The 25008-nt window shown below is 41.7% G+C and overlaps 1 pseudogene; it reads left to right on the forward strand.

Annotated features, from left to right (window-relative positions):
- Positions 1–480: 480 nt before the first annotated feature.
- LOC123331110 overlaps positions 481–25008 on the forward strand; it is a 57186-nt pseudogene continuing 32658 nt past the window's right edge.

Consider the following 25008-nt stretch of genomic DNA (forward strand, 5'->3'; position numbering starts at 1 on the left):
CAGCGACTTGCTCAAAGACTCTGGACAAGAGGCCAAAGGAGGCAGGGCTGGAGGGCCGTCATCCCACCTGTAGCAGGTTGGGGAGCAGGGAGGACACATACAGGACTCTCGGGGGCCCCAGAGTACAGGTTGGCTGGAGACAGCTGTGCAGTGTGGGTCCCGTGAGGCTCAGGGAGGCTGTATTTATCTACTGCTGCTCTGAGGCTGCCCTCCTGGCATCAGGGCAAGGAGGGCCCCAGCAGGGAGGAGAGAGCCAGGAGGGGAGCCAAAGGTCAGAAAGCAGAGAAGATGCAAGTCTAGAGCAGCCAGTGATGCAGACTCCAGGAGGACTAGTGGGCCGGGTTGAGGTGTGGTCATTGGTTTCTTGTGGCTTCCTTTCCTGAAACCCAGTGCCAGAATTGGAGAGCATAAAGCTGCAGGCCGTGAAGCCCCCAAGAGACCCCCAGCCTCCCTCGGCCCCTGAACTTCCCCAGCCTCACGATGACGCGTTCCCTTCCCATGGCCGTGACCGCGAGGTGTTGCTCCCCAGATGTCTGTGTGGCAGCTCCCCTGCAGGGTCCTGACCGCACAGGCCTCTACCCCAAGTCCTATCCGCCCCTTTTGTTCCTCCAAGGAGATGAGGGTGAGAGTCAGCAAGCTATTCCTCCGGGTTGCAGCCATTTCTCCCCCAAAACATTTACCAGCGTCCACCTCTTTCTAATTTAACACCGACAGGTAATCCCTCCTCCCGCAAGGAACCAATTCCCTCCCTGAGCAGGTGCACAGCCATCCTTCATCCACGACGGCTTAGACACAGGCAAACAGGAGGAAAACGCGCTGCCTTCCAGAGGCTAGAAAGGAAAAGGTCTTTCTGTTTTCTTTTAAATCTCTGTGGGGTTGGTTTGTTTGTTTTAAATGAGACAGCGTGTAAATGGCTCTCCTTAGAAGAAGGGAGTTCTAATGAACAAGCCTGGCCCATTTTCCACTGGGTAATGAGAGCACCCAGGTAGCTGCTGGGAACAGTGATGTATTCAGCTGTCACCCTGATTTTACACTGGGGCTGGGTGGCCTGTTTAATACAAGAACATAAATCTATCAGCTGTTTTTACAGGTTCCCATTTGGAAAGCCACAGTCTTCGAATAATGCATGCTCTGTGTTTGTGAGATTGGCACAGCCCTTCCATCATTTCCATAACATCAGCGAGCACTTGCAGGTATTGTATATTATAGACCCTAACACTCCTACACACACACACACACACACACACACACACACACACACACAGCTATGTGGACATCAGGACTGTGGATGCCAATAAAAAGAGAGAGATTGGTGAATCCTGGGAACCTCTCAGCTTCTGAAAAGAAGAGGGGGGGCGTGAGATGAGTGAAGGCAGCTCCCAATCTGGGGTTAGCACACCCTCCCTCAGTCTCTGATAAAAGGAGGCAGTCATTGTCTCTTAGCTTTTCTTCACCAAATCCTCAGATTCTAAGATTTGGAACAAAATGTAAATGAGAAATTGTGAATCACATTTTTAATAAAGGCAAGGCAAGAGACTACAATGTGATGGGAGCTTTGGACGTGTGTGTCTATGACACATACTAAATAGCACTGGATGAAAAGGCTGGGGGTGGCAAAGATGCCATCACACGCTGACACGCTTCTGAATCCAGAGAATTCAGGGCATCTGATCAAGGCTGTGTGACTACATGAACAAAGACGCAGATGATGGGCCATGGTAAAGAGGAAACATTCGTGGTGTGCTAACAGTGATAAAGCCAGATGTGCAGTGCCAGATGAGAACGTGTTTCCAAGGACATCAGGAAGACCAGTCTCAAAATGGCTCCTGACCAAACACAGCACACATGGAAAGTTACACTCAGATCAGCTGTCAGCTCCCCAGAACAGCTGCAGGAATTGTTAAGTCACATGTGCCAACTCGTAGAGCTACTGTTCGGTCCAGGTCTATTTCTCACCCTTGGCCAGATGTTAGAAATACCTGGGAACATTTTAAAAATACCTATAACACATGAAAAGATGCTCAACATCACTCATTATCAGAGAAATGCAAATCAAAACCACTATGAAGTACAATTTCACGCCAGTCAGAATGGCTGCTATCCAAAAGTCTACAAGCAGTAAATGCTGGAGAGGGTGTGGAGAAAAGGGAACCCTCTTACACTGTTGGTGGGAATGCAAACTAGTACAGCCACTATGGAGAACAGTGTGGAGATTCCTTAAAAAACTGGAAATAGAACTGCCTTATGACCCAGCAATCCCACTGCTGGGCATACACACTGAGGAAACCAGAAGGGAAAGAGACACGTGTACCCCACTGTTCATCACAGCACTGTTTATAATGGCCAGGACATGGAAGCAACCTAGATGTCCATCAGCAGATGAATGGATAAGAAAGCTGTGGTACATATACACAATGAAGTATTACTCAGCCATTAAAAAGAATACATTTGACTCAGTTCTAATGAGGTGGATGAAACTGGAGCCTATTATACAGAGTGAAGTAAGCCAGAAAGAAAAACACCAATACAGTATACTAACGCATATATATGGAATTTAGAAAGATGGTAATGATAACCCTGTATGCGAGATAGCAAAAGAGACACAGATGTATAGAACAGTCTTTTGGACTCTGTGGGAGAAGGAGAGGGTGGGATGATTTGGGAGAATGGCATTGAAACATATATAATATCATATAAGAAATGAATCACCAGTCCAGGTTTGATGCAGGATATAGGATGCTTGGGGCTGGTGCACTGGGATGACCCAGAGGGATGGTATGGGGAGGGAAGCGGGAGGCGGGTTCAGGATGGGGAACACATGTACACCCATGGCGGATACATGTTGATGTATGGCAAAACCAATACAATATTGTAAAGTAATTAGCCTCCAATTAAAATAAATAAATTTTAAAAAAAGGAATGTTTAAAAAAAACCAAACATGTATATTCAGGCTACAGATCAGAACAACTAAATGAGAAACTAGAGCTTTGATCGAGGCAGATTTCAAGCTCCCTCGGTGACTCTAACAGGCAACTAAGGCTGAAAACAGCTGCTGATTCCCCAATCTGGTGGCCCGATTTATGCTCCAGAGAAGAAGCCTGTACAGACCTGGCCTTTAGGGATGTCCTGTGTGAAACTGACCGAGGCTTCCTCTCTCAGGAGGTAAGTCCATCAGTTGGAAAACAGCGGTGGCTGTCAGAACAATCCCCAGGTTTCAAGAAAGACACAATCAGCTCTCTTCTCAATTCTTCCACTAACAAGCTATGCGGTCCCTGTCCATCATTGTAGTTCAGTGTCTGGATTGTAATTTATACTTAGTGGATGAATAAAAGTCAGCAAGCTCCCCTAGACACTGGGTTTCTTACTTCTTAAAATGAAAATATGACGTTGCAGATCTCCATACCCCTTCAAATTTTAAAATTTGGAGACTGATATAGATCCTCTATAATTTGCTTCTATTCTACCTGTAGAACTTACCACCCTCCACATTTAAATAAACTTTCCAAAGTACCATTGTTATATAAAGTATTGATATCAGGATAAGGAGAGTATGAGAAATCTATGTAATATCTTTGCAACTTTTCTGTACATCTTGGATGTCTCAAATTATTCTAAAATTAAAATTTATTCCATAAGAAATCTTCCCATCCTATTAGGTGGTCTATTCTCTATCTTGTTCTTTCCCTGTACTTTCATTTCCTTCTACTACCATTCCCATTTAAGTTCTACACATTTAACTTAAAAGATGCACATGATCACTTTTGAAGTCCTTCCTGCCTGCAGACCCTTGTTTTGTATTCTATCATCTCCTCCAACTCTTGCTGATCCTGCTATTCAGGAGAATTTGTGACATAAGTATCAAACAATAAAAAGCCAAATAGGAAAGAATGAGACTGTGATTAAAACAGCAGGAAGCCACTCCCTCCAGGCTGGAAGGATGAGGCTGAAGGTAATGTTACCAGCAAGGGGGGTCCAGATAACCCTCTACCTGGTTGGAGTTGGAGCCTCTCTAGTAGGAACCAGGGGCACGGAGGGGACAGCACCTGCCAAAACACTGCCCAAAGCACAGAGGGTAAAAACACATCAGTTTCTCTTTCCTTCTCACCCACCAACCTCCTAATAGTGTCTCCCCTAATCAAATCCAGGCAAAAGCCAAATGTCATAGAAACTTGGAAAACGGACCTTGTAGGAAGCAGCCACCTGTGATGCAAAGTGGGAACAAGACAGGGAATGGGTTTGAGGGCAAAAGGCTAAAACCCTACACTACACTTAAAACTTTTATGATAATCTAAAGCTTGATTGTATCATGTCTCTGATACTCTAAGACAGAGTATTCAATAGAAATATAATTCAAGCCATGAAATGTGGGCCCCGTATGCCATTTAAAATTTTCTAGTAGCCAAATTAAAACAAAAATAAATTTAATAATATATTTTATTTCACTCAATATATTCAAATTATTAGTCATTTTAACATGTAATCAGTATTATCAGGTTTAGTGAGATATTTTACATTTTTCTCATACTATGTCTTAGAAATCCAGTGTGTATTTTATACTTGAAAAGTGAAAGTCACTCAGTCATGTCCGACTCTGTGACCCCATGGATTATACAGTCCATGGGATTCTCCAGGCCAGAATACTGGAGTGGGTAGCCTTTCCCTTCTCCAGGGGATCTTCATAACCCAGGGATCAAACCCAGATTTCACCAGCTGAGCCACAGGGGAAGCCCAAGAATACTGGAGTGTGTAGCCTATCCCGTCTCCAGCAGATCTTTCTGACCCAGGAATGAACCAGGGTCTCCTGCATTGCAGGCAGATTCTTTACCAACTGAGCTATCATGGAAGCCCATTTTATACTTACAGCACATTTTAATTTGGACAATTTAAGTGCTCAGTAGTCACATGTGGCTAGGGTTTCCCTACTGGAGTTTCAAGTGATTTTGTATGGATTCCAAGTTTTGAGAGAGTGTAAGGCAAGAATCTACTGAGAAGGGCATGTCCATACCTAGAGAGACTTCACATGTGTGAAAGTTTCCACAAATTCTTATTGAACCCAGAATTGTAAGGGGAAGCTGAAAACATAACAGACACCTGTTGAAGATTGACCTGAGAGGTCTGAGAAAGGCAGTGTGTGCCAGATTCGTAACATTTCACGCATCATAGGAAGTCGCTTTAGAATCATGGGCTGTGTTATTGATTTGTGTGTTTCTTTTCGATGACGTTGGATAGTGATATATTAGTTTTTAAGAGCCTCCGCTTTTATTAATAAGAAGAAGACTATGTTCAGAAGTGATCAGAAACTTCTCTCCTGTGATCATCTCAAAGTCAGAGGGAAATTTTCCTTACAGAAGGCAGTGCCTCTGTATTTGGGGTACTCTGGGCTTACAAGAGTTTCAGTGGCCCATGAGAATCACAAGTCAGATACACACAATGCGGAGTGATGATTAGTTCTGGTGGCGGGGTAAGGGGGCAGAATGAGACAGGAGTTTCCAGTTGTGAACATGTCCTGTTTCTTATACTCAGTGTTGATTGCACTGCCAGTCTTCACAGCCTACAGGTGTTTTAGAAGTGTTTTTATATCCTTTTGACATTCAACAAAATTACAAATGGTACTCACACAAAGCACACAAAGTGAATGAGGAAGATAGAAGAAAGGAAGGAAAGGAGGGAGGGAGGAAGGAAGGAAACGTGGAAGGAAGACAGGGAGCAAATAATGAGGGGAAACTGAAAGAATGCAGAGTCTGCAGCTAGTGTGACCTGACCCTGCCCAGAGCATGCTGACCTGTGAGATGTCCCATTGCACTTGGGAATCCCATCTTTACATTTTGCCCAACTGTCCACCTTCACACACTCAAGGCAGGTGTCTCCTAGATGTGGGGAAGTGTCCCAGCGGGGATGGGCCTGGGCCTTGGCTTCTCCCTCTGGCAAAAGTCAATTTTTTTCTCTCTCTCTCTCTTGACAATCCTGTGTCTTCCAGGAGATGATTCTTTGAGGGCAAAAAGCAGTGGTTGGCTTTTAGGAGCCAGAAGTAAAGACACGTGATTTGCAGACTTGGGGAAGTGCTGGTGGGGTGGAAGAGGACAGCATGGGCTCCACGGCCAGATCAGCCCGCAACAGATCAGGCCCACCCCTGGCTCCTGGAATAACTCCACAGTGGAAGAAAACAAGCTATGGCATTAAGCAGGGGTCGGAGTAACTCAAGTATCTCATGTTCCTACCAGGAGCACCCTGCCTGCTGGGTCTTCTCCATCACACTGGCCCCCACAATGCCATTCGTAGCCAGGCCAGGGTGCACCCCCTTCTGAAGCTGGCACCAGCTCTCAGACTTCATCTCTGAAATCCTGCACAAGGTGCAATGTGTCAGCATCTCATTCTGTCTACACTGACCTGGAGGTGCTGACATCTTGACCCAAAGGCCCTCACTGCCACAGAGACTTGACCTGCACCCACACGGAGCCAACCAGCAATCAGTATTCCACAGATTCAAGGGGGAAAGAAGTCTTGAGTTAGCAGGAGAGCAGATAGGTGGGCAAGGAGCAGGCTGCAAGCAGGGGCCAGGTGAGGGATGCTGGGAGAGTCAGGCAGGTGTCTGGGCTCGAGAGGTTGGAAGCTGAGCCACTTACTGGAACTCTGGTAAGCAAGGCTTACTTTGGATGCTAGAGCTGAGACTGTTTAGCCCTTCTCTATTTTACACTCTCAGTTGCATGTCAGTATCATTGGCCCTAGAAGTGTTGAACATTGACAGAAGAGGTGTCAGATTAGGAGAGAGCCCTGCGCCTGAAAGAGGCAGGATTACTTCACCCTCCCTGCTGTCAAATGATCTTGTTTCTCCTACTAAGTAGAGAAATGATGTGCGTGCTTTATTTACCAAGAAATACTTCTAAATTCCCCCTAGCATCCAAGAGAGGCAAGAGAGAATGATGACAAGCATTCTCAACATATTTCAACTGAAAGAGTCACATAATTAAATTTTGATTGGAAAGGGCCTGAAGAAACAAACAAAAAATATCTAAAGTAGTCCATATTCCACCCCCCCCCAATAATTCGAATGGTCTTTGAAAGCATGATGACCTCAGACATTTTGTTGATGAAACATACAGACTGGTGATAACCCAGCCTGATGCTTATGGCAGTCATGGTGTGGGGAAGATATTAGTCATACATCTACACATGCACCTGTGTGGGTACAGATGCACATTTGCCTGTGTGCAAGTGTGTGTGTGTGTGTGTGTGTGTATATATATATATATATATATGATTCTAGAAGCATATAAATAAGGTGACTGAGTTGGAGAAGTAGTGAGTAAACTCCAAGAATAGCAGGGACACTGTTAACCCCAGAAAAATGATTTGGAATTTAAATAGCAAGTGTTGAGAAGTGATAGGCAAAATAAACCTGGGAGACTGTTTGGGGTACAGATGGGATCCGATGCTCTCCGAGCAGGGAGAAGCACTGTCAGTGTTTTGACAGACACAGACTGATGTTCAGGACAGAGCCAAGGAGGTGCTGGGGGTGGGGGGGTAGGGGGGCGGAACTGGAGACCTCTGTGACAGATTGACAAGCCAGAGCAGGAATTCTCCTCCAAGCAGAGGGAGGGGAAAGAGGGGATAGAAGATAAAGGCACACGAGGCCGGGATGCTAGCGGTGTGGTGAGCTGAGAAGGGCAGAACTGCGTTTACTGCCTCTGTCTCTTTGGGGATTATTAAGGAGGTAAAGGCAGGGGCCAAAAGCCAGACCACGGGGGGATAAGCATCACTTCCCAGAGCTTTATTTCTCTTTGCAGTCTGTGAAGCTGGCAGCCCTGCTTAGAACTCCAGGCAGGGAAACCTCAATGACAAATGCCTCCCAGGAGGGCTGAGGGTCAGAGAGCAGAACTCCACCAGCAGCAGCCATATAGAGAGTGTTTCTCTCCTAGCACCTGTACAATGTTACCCAAAAGGGAAACTGGAGCCTACCTGGGTATAAAAGCATTCTAAACCGTGGCCAATGAGGCAGGAGACCCACAGACAGACTTAAATCATCATGATGGAAATACTATCCTCTGACTGCATAACCTTAACCAACTTGGACTGACCCATCCCCTTGGCCCTCCCAAGCTGCCCAGGCTCCTGGAACCTGGCTACCCTGCTCTCCTCTGGGACCCCCTTGTCTGCACCGGGACCCCCTCTCTCTTATGACAGGTGGGTGCAGCACCCTTGTTCTGGATTTCCCTAGTGAGCTCCCTGGGAGCTCAGCCTCCAGGAGGCAGAGTAGTGGTGTGGTCGCAATACCCCCTGAAGTCAGGAGGCTGCACTCAAGTCTTGCCTCCATCCCTCATCTGCCTTGTGCTCCCGAGCAAGTCTGTTACTGTCTTGGAGCCTGTTTCCTGGTATGGGGAGTAAGAATCACTTAGTATGCCTACTAGCCTTGTTTGCACCTAGATCAGTGATTCTCGACCAGGTTGTCCCCTAGACATTTGGCAATGTCAGCAGGCATATTTGCTTGTCACAACTGTAGCGGGTGGAGGGCAGGGAGTGTTAATTCTGGCTGCAGTGAGTGGAGGCTAGGCCTGTTGCTTAATGTCCTAAATATGCAGGATAGTCCCCACAACACAGAATCTTTCAGCCCCAAGGTCAATTGTGCTGAGGTTGCTTACAAACTGTCTCTCAACATCACATGGGTTTTTTTAAAAATTGAACTTTTAATTTGTGTTGCAGTATAGTTTATTAACAATATTGTGTTAGTTTCAGGTGTACAATGAAGTGATTCAGATTGTTTCCTTTCCTCCTTTCCTTCCCTTCTTTCCTCCTTCCTTCTTTCTCTTTCTTCTTTCTTTCTTTCCACGTATGTGTTTGGGGGAAGATTGCAAGCTCCTTAAGGGGAGGCAGAGGCTGTATCTAAAAATCTCTTTGTTTTGCATTCAGAGACTTGCACAGTGAAAAACCTCACAAGTCATCAGCCAATTGGTAAAAGGAATCACAGAAGTGACTTCCACTCTCCTGGCAAAAGGATAAATCTGCTTTTGTACTGTTGGGTTTACCTGTTCACGGTGTGAGACAGAAGTAAAGTCACCTGTTATGCTGTCCCCAAACCCCTAAAATATTAGAAGATCCTGCTAAAACCACATCCAGATCATTTGAAAACAGTCTTCAAGAGAAAAATACATTCAACTCACTGCTTTCCAACCCGTTAACAATAAACAAAAGACTGATTGACTAAATTCATCCCCACGGAGGGGAAGGTGGTACAAGGCCAGGCTGTCCTCACTGGGAAAAATCCACAATGTCAGATTGTTCATGTAAATGTTTTAAAAGTTCAGGAGGTAGGGAAAATTAAGGCTTCTTTAAAAAGAGAAGAAGAAAGAATGGGGACTTTTTGGCTCCTTGCACATTTTTGTGTTCTTCTAATATATCAGATCATATGTTACATGTGTTATTGCATTTATCGTCAAAACAACTCATTAAGTAAGAACTGAGGTTTAGAAAAATTAAAATTGTATATTATAGATTTTAAAACAAATACATTTTTTCACACTTTATATTCTGAAATGAACATGCATCTTAAAGTTGATGTCATCTAATAATCAGTGTTCACTTCCCGCTCCCACCTTCTCTCTCTCTTGGCGTTTTAATATACCTGAGTAAGGGTGCATCCTACAATCTTTAGCTACTTAGATTCCTAAAAATAAGATCACTTACTCAGTTCATACAATATGACTGAGCTGGCAATCATAAGATACTAGCTGTTATTTATTTCTAATCCAGCAAGAAAATTCAAGTGGTGCATAACAGAGTTCTTGTGAAGTCCACCAAGTGCTTTTTCCTCAGATGACTTGGATGGCGCCAGTGAGAAGTTAAGGAATGATACATTTGTGTTACTGTACTTTTTTACATTTCTTTTTTTTCCAGTGTTATGGAGAACTAATTTACATGCATCACTGTATAAATTTAGGATACACAGAGGATGGTTTGATTTATGAATATTGTGAAATGATTAATGATTACCATAATAGCTTTAGTTAACAAACATCATCTCATATACATTCAATAAAAATAAAAATGTCCTCCTTGTGATGAGAACTCTTAAGGATCTACTCTCTTAACAACTTTCCTATATATCATATAGCAATATTAACTATAGACATCATGTTGTACATTGCTTTCCTAGTACTTATTTATCTTATAACTGGAAGTTTATACCTTTTGACCATCTACTGCCAATCTCCTTGCACCCTGCCCACCACCTCTGATTTGTTTTAAATTAGAGGGGGAGGGGTTTCCCTGGTGGCTCAAATGGTAAATAATCCATCTGCAATGAGGGAGACCTGGGTTCGATCCCGGGTTGGAAAGATCCCCTAGAGGAGGGCATGGCAGCCCACTCCAGTATTCTTGCCTGGAAAATCCCCATGGACAGAGGAGGACAGAGCCCTCCTGGAAGGCTACAGTCCATGGGGTGACAAAGAGTGCAACATGACTGAGTGACTAAGCACACACAGCATAGAGGGAAAGAATAAAGAAAACAGGGGCTGAATATTTGAGATTGCTATTAACATCAAAAATGAGAGACTAGATTTAAATTTAACAGAGAAGACAATTAATATATATATATATGTGTGTGTGTGTACATATATATACACACATATACATATGCATGAATACATATATGTATATTTATGTAAAGTTATATCACTAGTAGAAGCAGTCAGGGCCACAGTGGGAGGTCAGGTCTAGCCATCAACATTTATGCCCTTGGTTTTCTTGAAACCCGAGACAGGAATTCAGCCTTGCATAGGAGGTTACAGATCAATAGAATAAAGTTTAACTTACAAGTGCTTGATGACAATTCAGTTGTTCAGATGGCACCAATTTATGCCTAAAAATAGAATTTATTTTCAACTTGTTACTGATAGTATTCTAACTCAATGTTAACATAGGTTGGTGAAGTGTACTAGATTCTCGTTGAATGTAACAATGTTTGGAAAAAAAAAAAAATTCATGGGCTGGATAGTGGGCTTCCTCTGTCCTGTAGACAGTGTCTGCGTCCATGAACTTGTCATGCTCCCTACTGCTATATTTCTTACCTGACGTATTTATCGTACCTCACTTCCTCCTCGTGCTTTTGTCTGCCCAGAAAACTTCTACTCAGCCTTCACTGCTCAAAGCTAATCCTTTAGGAGCTTGTCTTGATTTCCTCAGACTTCAGAGTCTCTTACCTGCCCCCTCTGCACTTTGTGCCTGTACATCTGTTGTAAAAGCCATCTAAACCACATTGAAAGTTTTGAAGTGCATTTCTGTCTGGTCCTCGTGGATTGTCTTATCTTTTAGGATTCATGGGTACAGCTCCTGATCTTTATATGGTAGTGAACTTGTCCGTAGGATGAATAAATGAAATATGCACACCCTGAGACAGCTCCTTATCATGGCATAGAAGCCTCTCACCAAACTGCCCCAGCTCCTCCCAGACTCCATTTCCCAACTCTCGCCACCTCACATATTCACCCAGACCCGCTGGTCTCATTATCACCAAATGCCAGGCCTCAGGGCCCCACACGGCCTGGTACAGTCATCTACACCGCTTTTACTCCAGATATATGTCATATCCCACTTCTTCTCAAGATCTAGGTCTCTGCTGAACTATCTTCACAAAGATTTGTTCTAACCACATTGTCAAAAATAGCAGCTTTCTTCTTTAGTTTCTCTATTCTTACCTGCTTAATTTTTCTTCTTAGCCCTTACCAATAACCTACATATTTTGTACTTACTTACTTTTTAAAACTTTGTCAATCTTCCCCACAGAGAGATGAACTCAGTGGAGAAGGGGATTTTAATCTACAAATAATAAACAAGTAATCACTTGGTAATAAAGGGATTAATGAGTCTATCACTATCTTTGATGAGACTACTTTCACCTAATACTGAAAAGCAGAATGGCAGTCATAGAACTTCCTCTAGAGGAAACCACTTTTTTGGACCATCTAATACAGCCAAGTTTGCCTGTGTGCATGCGTGCCCAGTCATGTCCAACTGTTTGTGACCCCGTGAACTGTAGCTTGCCAGGCTCCTCCAACCATGAAATTTTCCAGGCAAGAATACTGGAGTGGGCTGCCATTTCCTACTTCAGGGAATTTTCCCAGCCCAAGGATTGAACCACATCTGTTATATCTCCTGCATTTGCAGACAGATTCTTTACCACTGTACCACCTGGGAAGCCCTAATATAGGTATGCGCCATTTCAATTTCTTTAAATGTATTAGCTCATTCATTACTCACAAAAGCCCTAGCATATTGGTATTATCACCCCCATTTTAAAAGAGGAAGCAATTGTGGTTCTTCCAGTTCCCATAGACTTTTTTTTATACTCATCTTTACACTATCACATTTTTGCAAATCCATCTATTCCATTACCTGTATTCAATAATGCAATCAGTACTTGTTGAGTTTATGCCATATGTATCTATTACAATAAAAGAATACAAGATTTTCCCGTAGGAGTTTAGCAAATATGATACTCCCTGGCTGTTTCCAAGGTAGTAGAGATATGTTAAAAACTAGCAAACAAACCATAACCTAAGAGAAAATTTAGAAGTATTTGTTTCTTTTCCTCATTATTTATACATACTCTTTCACTGTTACTTTCATCCATAAGTAAAGCCACTAAGGATGGGGAACAGCTACCATATATTCTGTGAAATATATAGTAGAACCATAGTGCTCTAGCTGTCCCCATCTACTACCGCACTTCTCAGGCCCTAACTCCTGTAATGTTTGGTTTAAATAAAGTATTGCAGAGAAACATAATCTTAACATAAGAAAAGGAAAGACCAAAATAAAGGAAGGAGTTTAAAAGAGAATTGAATTAATGAATCGCTACAGCTTCTCCCTGTAAGAGACCTGCAAATGCATTCATCAGGCCAAGAATCAAGTCTGGAAAAACTACCCCTGGAAGAGCTATGCTTGAGAACTCACACCAAGAATAACTTTCTCAAGGGAATTCGGGCATGTTCAATAAGACATAAATGATGTTATTAGAGGACTAGTGATTTGAATTATCAAGGAATTGCCGAGAATTGTGGAACCGACTCAATGGGCAAGGCCTGAAACACTGCTATAGAAGTAAATGTAAATTTGGTTTTGGGACATTGTCCTAACTCTTTGGGGGCTATGCTGGTTCCACCTGAGACATCTATTGAGTGGCAATAAGCTGCCCTGAAAAAAATACGAGTTTGCTAGAACAAAGATTTCTTACTCTATGGATGACTGGAAGAACAAAACACACTGCATTCATAATTGTGGAGAAATCGGACATTTGGAAAACCTGGCTCTTGTGTGAATGCTGGGACAATGACTCTGAACAAAGGTAATAAAAGATCTATAGGTGGGTCTTAGCCCTGGAAAACAATGACCAAAGCATCACTTAACCCCAGAGATTTCCAATAATATAAGAGAGAAAGGACTTCAATTTAGTAAAATGTTAAAGTTCTGCTATTTAGCCAAGTAGCAGACTAAAATATTCTGTTTAGGCCAGATGTTTAATCTCACTAGTGAGAACAATACACATCTTGCCTGAATTGACCTGGGAAAGGTCACTGTGGGTGACAGTATCCAGCCAAATTGCACCTGATCACTTCAGTCTCACCCTGAGTGCTACTCTGAAGGTCTCAGAGTTGTGGGTGCCCCTGTTGGTCAGTTAGGTTGTTCTATCACCAATACAAAGGACTCCTGGCAAGCCTACATAAGGGGAAATCCAAAATTATAAGAAAGTAGCCGTAAATTATATTACATTTTCTTAAAGGAGGTATTTCTTATAATAGGTAATTCTCCTTAGTCCTGCCTTGGAATTGTAATTTGAAATAAATAAAATGTATTGAACATTAAATATGATATAAATTTGTGGCATTATAAAACTTAGATGATCTAATCCTCTTCACTCTGGTTCCATTTTACAGATAATTACACCAAGCCCAGAGATGAAAGCTGTCTTACAGGAGTCACATTTAAGTTTCAGTTTCCAAAAAAGAAGAGGTTTTGGTTTGATTCAAAGGACAATCTATGCCAACACAGAACCTGGTTTGCTCTCCTACTTTGCCTGCATCTTGCCTCCCAGCTCCTTGTTAATGCTTTTTTTTTTTTAGACTATCAGAAATGTCTTTGGAGCCCTCGTTAGTTTACTCACCTGGTCCTCCTCTTTGCCACTCCAGGCCACAAATACACACATACACATTTTCAGAGAAAAAGTTGAATCTAGAGTGTTCTAATGTTAGATGGTTTTATTGCATACCCCTCTTGATCTCTTTTCCTCTGAGAAATGCTCTCTTCTAATAAAAGCGCTTCCATTCCAGTCTCCATAATTTGGTGGTATCTTGATTCTTTCTATTCCCTCGTTCAGGGAGAGAAATGCTGTTCAGACCTGACTAATCACATCATCCCATTGTTCTGACCTCAGAGATTGGTTCAAGGAGGAGAATATGACCCAGTTAGACCCAAAAAGGTAGTCACAAGACTTTTGATGGGAGCACCTACAAGAGAGGCATTCTCTTTCTTTTTCAGATATAAGCTGAACGTAGAGCTACTAGGATATAGCCTGAAGCAACTGGATGGTCATTTGACTTCTGCAATGTCTGGAACTACTGAAAATGAGACCAATACACAGCAAAACAGAGTGAAAAGAAGGAGAAAAACCTATTCTGCTGATATTATTAGAACTCCTTGATCCATTTGAGCTTCAAATTCTTAGACATTTCAGTTATAAGAACCAAAAAACCACCCTTTTATTTAAGCCAATTGGGTCTATTATTCTGACACTTGCAATTGCAAGATTCCTGACAGTTTCTGCAGTGTATAGATTATCTAATGTGTAGGCTCACCTAGAAGGGATTCACTTGCTGGCTTGGGTAGCCTTTTACTAAGTATGTTTTGTTGATAGGATTAAAGTCACATCTCAGTTGCTGCAGGCTTTTTCACAATGTCATGAATTACTGTTAACCATCAGACTGGATTTTCATTCAAGTCATGAATTTCCTAATTTTTCTAGGATCTGGGCTAGGATGATCTTTTAGACTCCAGAATCACCTCTCAAAGGAAAAAAGAAATACAATCACTGCCAGGGAGAGCTAAAACTGGACTGACCCAATCACTAAGACGTCTAAAACAAAAGGCATTTTCTCTGGGGAAGTGCTGGCTTGATCTGATAAGAACTACTTACCCCTCTGCTCTTATAACTTGGTAAGCCTTGCAAATGCAGCTTGCTTTTCAAGTTGAGGCATCACTAACTTTCTTTACTTGGACATGGGGTCTTGCCTATGGAGGAAAGTATGGTAAGACTGGGGGATGTGGGCACTGGCACCATTAGGCTATACTTCCCATCTGTCAGTAGCTGCCCTCTACTTTGGGCCTTGCCTGGATAGCTTTGAAGAATGCTTTTATTGATGTATGAACGACAACTTACAGCTTGTTTGTGTTGTCCTATATGGCATATCTGTTTTAAAATAGTCTTATATCAAAGGAAAGACCCTTAGGCATCAGCCACAAACTAAGAAGAAGAACTCTCCTAGAACATCTGAAATTCTACCCATCAATTCTCCTTTTGGGAATAGAGGGCCCTTAGTAATGGAAATGAAAGGGCAGAGCCTTGGGAATCAGGTTCAAGTCATTCTCAAAGTGTTATCTTGATTTGGCACTATAAAGCTTGACTCATTTAGGTCTCTTTCTGGAATCAGAACTCACTCTCCAGGCTTTCCCTCCTTCTGTCAACGACCATTACTAGTGATCTAGTAATTGGGAATTCCCTGGTAGCCCAGTTGGTAAAGAATCTGCCTGCCGTTGAGGAAACCCAGGTTCAATCCCTGGGTCAGGAAGGTCCTCTGGAGATGGAAATGGTAACCCACTCCAGTATTCTTGCCTGTAAAATCCCATGGATAGAGGAGCCTGGCAGGCTACGGACCATGGGGTCGCAAGAGTTGGACAAGACAGGGACAAAACCACCAGTGATCTCAGCCTCCTCCTATTCCATTTCGTTCACACACACACACGAGTATTAAGCAAAGCAAACTGATAATGAAGAGCTTCTTCTCCCAAAACACCCATGGGTGCCTCCACTTTTGCCCTGTTACTGCTACTGCTCTAATGTGCTTAACTCTGGGCCTTTCCAATTACTCTCATGGGCTGTGCTTGACTGTCCAGTGTCACCTGTCAAGGGATCTCAACCTCTAGCCAACCTGATCCATGGTGGTTACCAGCTCCCAATGCATGGTCACCCAATCAGATAAATTGGGCGCCTGAAGTCTGGACTCGTAACCACCTGCCTGCTGCTCTGAAGCTGGTACATACTACTCACAACTGTATATACATGCTGCCAGATCCATTACATGCCATGTGCTTAGACGTCACACAATTATGTTGCTACCCCATAGAGACCACAGAACAAAAGAGGGGAAAATAAATGGGAACACTGCTGTTCACTGTGGATAAGACAAAATCTGTCATCTCGAACCCAACCCTTTATGAAACAACAAGCTCACAGCAGATGTACCTATCATACTATACATTCCACTTAGTGTATATCAGAGATTGCATTTGATATCATTTATATTACTTGTTATTATTATATGTTAGTACTCATCATTTTTATTTAACATTTATATGGACATTTGACTACTTGTGATTTTTTTCCCCCAGTTTTCTCATACTTTGAGGAAAAGATGTATTTACATCCCCTAGCTCCTGGCATGGGGCTTAAACATATATTTGTATTAAATAAACCCATAGTTTATCCATATATATTTATTGAACACTTGGTATTTGCTTCAACTTTGTTCCAGTTATTGTGGGATTTGCAGAAGAAAACTTTGTAATACTCTCCCTACCCTGAAGACTATGCAGTTTGGGAGGGGAGTAAGGTGAATGAGTATGAAACAAATAGAGACAAATGCAAGATATTTTATGGTAAAGTGGTGCATTGTGAGAACTGGGCTATGTTTGTTATAAGATTTTTAAAAACAAACAAATATTTCTGAGAAAGAAAAATTTTATAGTTATAGATTTGAGGTGGAAGAATACAAAACAGGCCTACCCTTCAGTCCATGCCAAGCTGCTCCCTACAATTTATCTCTTCAGAGTTCTGTTTAGTCTAGTCTTGAATGCCACTAGTGATCCGGTTTCTTTCACAGTCACTGGGAAACACCTTTGCAATCTAAGTGTTCTTTGTCTGGGAAAGTTTTTTTCCAGCACTCATGTTTTATTTCTCTACCTCATACCACCTTTCAGTTTCATTTCATCATTTCTCCAGCCATGGCATGTCTCCTAATACCTTTGTTTTCCATCTCCTTTGTGTTGGTTGGCCCGGTGTTTCACATATCCCATCTCCCCTGTCTTTAATCCTTTGGTTTCTTTCCTTTATATTTCCTATAACAATGACAGTCATATTCCTGCCCTGGAATGTTCTCTATATTAAATAAATGGTTATAGTGTGACTCACAAGATGCAGAGTACTTTAGAAACAACAACTGTAACATTGTTTGATATCAAAACATTTCCAATCCATGGTTGTATCTCAGTGCCTAGCCCTGGAACATAGTAGGTCTTCAATGATTGCTGGGTGCAGATTAGCTCACCCTCCTGAAAGTACTTTTTTCTCCCAAAAATGGACCTTAGGGGACCTCCTGTCCAACTTTCTGTGTTAAGTTGCTTCAGTCATGTCTGACTCTGTGTGACCCTAAGGACTGTAGTTCACCAGGCTCCTCTGTCCGTGGGATTCTCCAGTAAAGAGTACTGGTGTGGGCTGCCACGCCCTCCTCCAGGGGAAACTTCCCAACCCTCTAACAAAAGTTTCCAGCAATGAGGATTCATAATTCTGTATGTTGTTCCATTCATTTGTTGGGCCATTCTATTAGAACTTAAATTCCTCCTTGCATTTAATGAAAATCTCCTCCTTCTTAAATTCTACTCATTGTTCTTGACTTGCTATGTGGAGCTAGTTAGAAAAAGTATAATTCTTATTTCACATGAAAGACCTTCACAAGCTTGAAGAAAATTATTATGGCCTCACTCCAATTTCTAATCTAGCCTCAATAATTCCAGGTATTTGTTGCACACAGGTCATTTGTTATGTGCCCCAAATAATTGTTTTCAATGGAAAGATGGACCAGTGATGGTTGAACGAATATATGAATGCATGCAAGGAGATGGCTCTCTCATTGGTTCACGGACGCATTAATTTTAGATTCCTCACCACCTTGGCTGTCCTCTTCTGGATACTGTCTACTTCGCTGATGTCACTGTTAAAGTGAAGTTTCTAAAGCATAACTCTTCAGGAGAAATGTGGCCCATACAGAGAATAGCACAACTGAGAGCTAAGATGTGAATATCTGTTTTTTAAAACTCCAAAGCCATCTTGTAAGGCAAAAGATATATATATATAGATAGATAGATAGATAAATATAGTTAGTAACTTTGTTTATCAAAAAATATGGGTTAGGAATTCTGAAACTATTTTATGTGTATTCTGGTTTAGAACAAATAATTGAATATATCCTGGATAGCAAAGAGTAACAGGAGCCAAGTTGGAGAAACCTGAACGACTTGTTTTTTTAAAAAGTCTGCTCTTTTTCACTGTTGGAAAATGAAATCATGAATAAGGAAAGAGAAAAGAGTAGAATGAACCCTGTGGGTTAGGATTAGAATCAGAGGTGTTGAATATGAACTAATGGCTTTTTAATATAGCTTCAAATGGAAAGACATGGAAATAGGTACAGATGTGGCTATATGCATGGATTAATGTCTATTCACATATTTGTAAGTTCTGCTGAGAGGAGTTAGGAGCAATGACATTGCAGTAGCAGTGATCACAGCTGGTGCCCAGATCTTGGCTTATAAATGCCATTCTCCAATAAAGAGAGTCAGGACTTCTTGGAGAAGACTTTTTGATTTTCAAGCTAGAAGAGAAAATATGAAATGAGACTGCTAAATATTTTGGTGCCAAAAAGAAAGGAATGCTTTAAAAAGAATGTGGATATGTCAGAATGGTGCAGGAACCAGCCTGAAGGAACTCCCAATAACAAAATCTGGAACCACAGGATAAAATTAATATCCTATGAGTATTTAATATTTAATATGAGTTGATATTTAATAAATGTGGGAGGGGGAAAACTTTTCATTCTAGAATAATTTTACTTAAAAATAAAAAATTAGGGAAATGGAAAATCATCATTAAAATACTACATTAGAATTGTTACCGGCAAGATTCCCCAAGCATGCTAAAAATAGTGGGGGAAAGTTTGGGGAGAAACAGAATATTTTATAACCTCAATATGCTTCAATAAAATATAAATTTAAAAAGGAAAAATAGAAATTCAAACAACAACTTATTCAATGATCAAAGTTATTATCACCAGTAAATAGATATATCAATATCATGTAACACCTGACTGATGTACTGAAAAGAACACATCACTTCCTTGGTAAATATCTGACTAAAAATGCATAATCACAATCTAATTGTGAAAAAACTTAAGACAACTCCAGACTGAGGGAGTCTGCAAAATCAATGACCAGTACTCTTCAAGAGTTTCATGGCCAGGAAAGATGAAGATGAGGAATTGTCACTGACTGGAGGAAATTCAGAAGCGTGTGTGTGTGATCAGTTGTCCTATTCTTTGTGATCCCATGGACTGTAGCCCATGTCTGTCCATGGAATTTTCCAGGCAAGAATATCGGAGTGGGTTACCATTTCCTACTCCAGAGGATACTTCTGCACCCAGGGATCGAATCCTCATCTCCTGCATTGGCAGACAGGTTCTTTACCATTAGCGCCACCTGGGAAGTCTGATTCAGGAGTGATGGGTACTAAACATGATGCAGGTTGCTGGATCTGATCTTGGAACAGAAAAAGGACCCTAGTAGAAAAGAGGATGACATCTAAAGAAAATCAATAGTTAATGGTATTGCACCAATATTAATCGCTTAGTTTTGTATTTGTGCTATGGTTATGGATGATGTTAATGTTTGGGGAAGCTGGACGAAGGATGTATGGGATCCTCTATACTAGCTTTGTAACTTTTCTGTAAATCTAGAATTATTTCAAAATATAAAGTTTAAAACAAACACAGATGTTTCAAAAGCTGACCACTCTTCTTTTTTTTTTTGCTCACACTGGTATTGCCTTTGCTCCGTCTTCTTGATGTTCAGCCTACAGCAATGTGCTCGTTCACTGCCATGGAAGGAAAGAACAGTGGTCAAGTAGGAAGCAGCCAGGAGTGAGCCATGTGCCCATACTACAAAGTGGTGCAGTTTCCCCGAGTTGGAAGCTCTGACTAGCAGTAAGGAGACCTTAATTCTAGTTCTGGCTTCACCTAATTGATGTTCGTGGTCATATGACCTTGAGAAAGTTGTTCAATCATTTCTACCATAAAAATGAACATAGTGACCTCCCTTCCCTTCCTCATAGAGCTATTGATAGACTCAAAGACCACAGTAAGAGGCTGGACCAAAGTAATGACAAAGCATCAGCTTACTCAAGAATTCCCACTGCATTTACTGCCTGTCTCATTCATTACGTTTCACTGTGTGCAGTGCTGTTTTGTACAGGGTAGCCTGTGCAGTGGTTAAGACCACAGGCTCTGGGTTTATATTGCCTGGTTCTTACTCTAATGCTACATGTCACAGTTCCCTCAGCTATAATATAAGAGTAGTGACAGAACCTACTCCATATAGTTGTTGCAAGGATTAAAGGAAGTGATATTTGGAAAGCTTTAAAAAATGTCTTGCAACATGGTAACTGCTGTATAGTATTAGATCATAACATTACTGTTTTTCTGCTGCTTTGAGCATTATTCAGGGAACTATTTTACTCCTCTGGGTACAGCAGCTGGTGCCTTGCCAACACTAGGTTGTTTGAGGGCAGGGGTGGAGATGATTGTGAAGCTGGAGCCTCAGCCTTCCCCAGCAAGTGCCGTGTGCAGAGGAGGTGCTCAGTAAATAGCTGGTGATTGATTGATTCATAAGGCCCTAAAGCCAATGTTCTCTACTTCACGATTTTGCTTCAGGCCAACTTGTCAACTGTGTATATTTAAACAAACTTGGAAAATAAAAAAAATTCTCCTGTGGTAGAAATGGGCTTTCCTGAACTCTGTCAGAGTTTGCTATGGAAATTGTGAGCTTTTTGACATCTCTTCTTCCCATCCCCCCACCAAAACTCATTCTGTCAGCACCATATTTGAGGAGACGAACTCAGAAATAGCACACCTGCCACTCAATATTTGACTGTACTCTGCCCTTCTCTTTCCTCTTGTCTGGAAGTTAAAAAATAAAAAAATCCTATCATCCACTTTCCCAGATTTTCTCTTTATGTTTCTTTTGTTCCTTTTCTAAGAATACATCTTCAGAGTCAACCTGAGCGTCTAAGCTGGGCAATTACTAAAGAAATAAAATATTACCCTCCTTGTTAAGCATTTGGCCGCATTCTTCTTGGAGCTTCCATTTTCGGTATCTCAAGTGCAGCCCTCCTTCACTGCCCTTGGAGAGGTACTTGTTTCCTTACTGAATGCATTATTTCAGAGAAGAAAAAAATATCATCTTTCAATTTATGAATCACCCTTATCTTTACTCTTCACCTTTCCTGCGCTTTATGTTTCTTCCACTTACATACTTCTAAATTATTCCTGGCCTAACACGAGGCAGCCAAGTTGGAATTCTGGGTCTGTCACTATCGTTATAATCATTCCTTTGGTGCCATTTGGATGAAATGAAGTCCCTCAGATTCAGGGCGTACTGAAACTCTTTTCATTTCTGCAGACAGCAGTGATTGTACTCGAGAATTATCCAAAGGCTGCCCTTCTCTCCTGACCCTAGTTTTCATTTCTCTCCAACATGTTGTTTGCTCCTGTTTTGCCTCTATGATTCAATAGTGGAAATATTTCATGATTCCAAGAAGCTTTACTATTCTGATCCTAAAAAGTGTTCCAGAATGGTAGGAGTCCTTTCTCATCCTCTAGGAGGGGAGGAGAAGACTAAAACATTAGCACTAATGTCAGTCAAACCTCCCTTCCTTTCTTTCTTTGCTGACTTCTGTCAGGCCAAAGCCATTGGCTTTTTTCTTGAGAAGAGAAAGTGTGGGAGCTTAGAAGGCAACATGGTGTGAGATACGCCCATGAGTATGCGAATAGGCACTTGTGAAGGCACACTCAGAATTAAATGGCAGTGCCTGAAGGATATCCTCCAGTCTCTGCAGTGATATGGAGACCAGGCAGCCAAGGGAAGCCCAAGAAGACCCTACACTGAGTCTCATTTTATTACCTTCAAACCGTATGCTATGACCTTGATCAAATTACACACCTGATCACCTTTGGAAAGAGGAGAAGAAACTCACAGCTTTCTCAATGGCCCTGGTCAAAGTGTACACAAAGTGAAAAATGCCATATGGGTGCCATTATTCAAAAAAAAATTTTATAGCAATGAATGAAAGGGTAGTTATTAGCATGGTCATTCAAATCAGTTGATCAATGACTTGTCCTATTACATAAGCAAGAAGTATTAAATAAGGTCTTTGCCCACAGAAACTTAAAGTTCAGTTGAGAAGACAAAACTTGCACAGCTCGTCCAGGCTTACACAGCTGAATCCATGAGAAAGCAGACAAAATCTGGTTCTAAATTGTGTGTTGTAGGGTATTCTGCAAAGATGAGAATATGGTCAATATTATTTCCTAACTGAAGCATTTAAACCTCTGAAATTTTAGCATCTTTGCAGAATACTTTCTAGTAAAGTGGAACTAAAGTGAAGAGGAACTAAAGGGGCTCTTGATAAAGATGAAAGAGGAGAGTAAAAAAACTGTCTTAAAACTCAACATTCAAAAAACTAAGATCATGGCATTCAGTTCCATCACTTCATAGCAAATAGAATAGGAAAAAGTGGAAGCACTGATATATTTTATTTTCTTGGACTCCAAAATTACTGCAAACTGTGACTGCAGCTATGAAATTAAAAGACACTTGCTCCTTGGAAGGAAAGCTATGACCAACCTAGACAGCTTATTAAAAACCAGAGACATTACTTTGCCAACAAGGGTCCGTCTAGTCAAGGCTACGGTTTTTCCAGTAGTTATGTATGGATGTGAGAGTTGGACTATGAAGAAAGCTGAGAGCCGAAGAATTGATGCTTTTGAACTGTGGTGTTGGAGAAGACTCTTGAGAGTCCCTTGAACTGCAAGGAGATCCAACCAGTCCATTCTAAAGGAGGTCAGCCCTGGGTGTTCATTGGAAGGACTGATGTTGAAGTCCTGGTAGTTCTTCAATTAGACTGCAGCAGGGGGTGATATGTGAGACCTCCCAAACGTAACATTTGCTGACCCTGGATAAGTTATTTATGCTCTTCTGGACTTGGGTGCTATAACTGTACTTATCATAGGATGGTGTGAAGATGATAGGGTGACACATGTCAAGGACAAAGAACAGCGTTTGGCTTATTGCCATTGTTGTTCAGTTGCTAAGTCATTTCTGTCTCTTTGAGATCCCAAGTAGCATGCCAGGCTTCCTGTCCTTCACTGTCTCCTGGGGTGTGCTCAAACTCATGTCCACTGAGTTGGTGAAGCCATGCAACCATCACATCCTCTGATGTCCACTTCTCCTCCTGTCCTCAACCTTTCCCAGCATCAGGGTCTTTTCAAATGAGTAGGCTCTTTGCATCAGGTGGCCAAAGTATTGAAATTTCAGCTTCAGCATCAGTCCTTGCAATGAATGTTCAGGGTTGCTTACCTTTAGGATTGGCTGGTTGGATCTCCTTGCAGTTCAAGGGACTCTCAAGAGTCTTCTCCAACACCACAGTTCAAGAGCATCAGTTCTTTTGTGTTCAGCCTTCTTTGTGGTCCAACTCTCACATCCGTACATAACTATTGGAAAAACCATAGCTTTGACCATACAGATCTTTGCTGGCAAAGTAATGTCTCTGCTTTTTAATATGCTTTCTAGATTGGCCATAGCTTTCCTTCCAAGGAGCAAGCATCTTTTAATTTCATAGCTGCAGTCACAGTTTGCAGTAATTTTGGAGCCCGAGAAAATAAAATATATCAGTGCTTCCACTTATCCTCTTCTATTTGCTATGAAGTGATGGAACTGAATGCCATGATCTTAGTTTTTGAATGTTGAATTTTAAGCCAGCTTTTTCACTCTCCTCTTTCATCCTTATCAAGAGGCCCTTTAGTTCCACTTCACTTTAGTTCCACTTCACTAGAAAGTAAAGTGGTATCATCTGAATAGCTGAGGTTGTTGATATTTCTCCCAGCAATCTTGATTCCAGCTTGTGATGCATCCAACTTGGTATTTTGCATGATGTACTCTGCATAGAAGTTAAATAAGCAGGGTGATGATATACAGCTTTGATGTACTCCTTTCCTAAGTTTGAACCAGTCCATTGTTCCGTATCTGATTCTAACTGATGTTTTTTAATCTGCATACAGGTTTCTCAGAAGACAGGTAAGAAGGTCTCGTATTCCTGTTTCTTTAAGAATTTTCCACAAGTTGTTGTGATCCACACAGTCAAAGCTTTAGCATAGTCAATGAAGCTGAAGTGGGTGTTTTCCTGGAATTTTCTCTATGATCCAACAAATGTTGCCAATCTTGTCTCTGGCTCCTCTGCCTTCTCTAAATCCAGCTTGTACATCTGGAAGTTCTTGGTTCATGTACTTCTGAAGCCTAGCTTGAAGGATTTTAAACACTACCTTGCTAGCATGAAAGGAGTGCAAGTGTACATGAGTTTGAACATTCTTTGACATTGCCCTTCTTTGGGATTGGAATGAAAACTGACACTTTATAGCTTAGTAAATGCTGGTTATATTTGCAGCTCTTGTCACTGTTATTATTATTACTGTTATTATTAAGTAGCATTTCCCAAAGTGAGTTTAAGTAAGTAAGTGAAGTCGCTCAGTCGTGTCCGACTCTTTGCAACCCCATGGACTGTAGCCTACCAGGCTCCTCTGTCCATGGGATTTTCCAGGCAATAGTACTGGAGTGGATTGCCATTTCCTTCTCCAGCGGATCTTCCC

Source organism: Bubalus bubalis, chromosome 22, assembly GCF_019923935.1.
Source record: "Bubalus bubalis isolate 160015118507 breed Murrah chromosome 22, NDDB_SH_1, whole genome shotgun sequence".
NCBI lineage: Eukaryota > Metazoa > Chordata > Mammalia > Artiodactyla > Bovidae > Bubalus > Bubalus bubalis.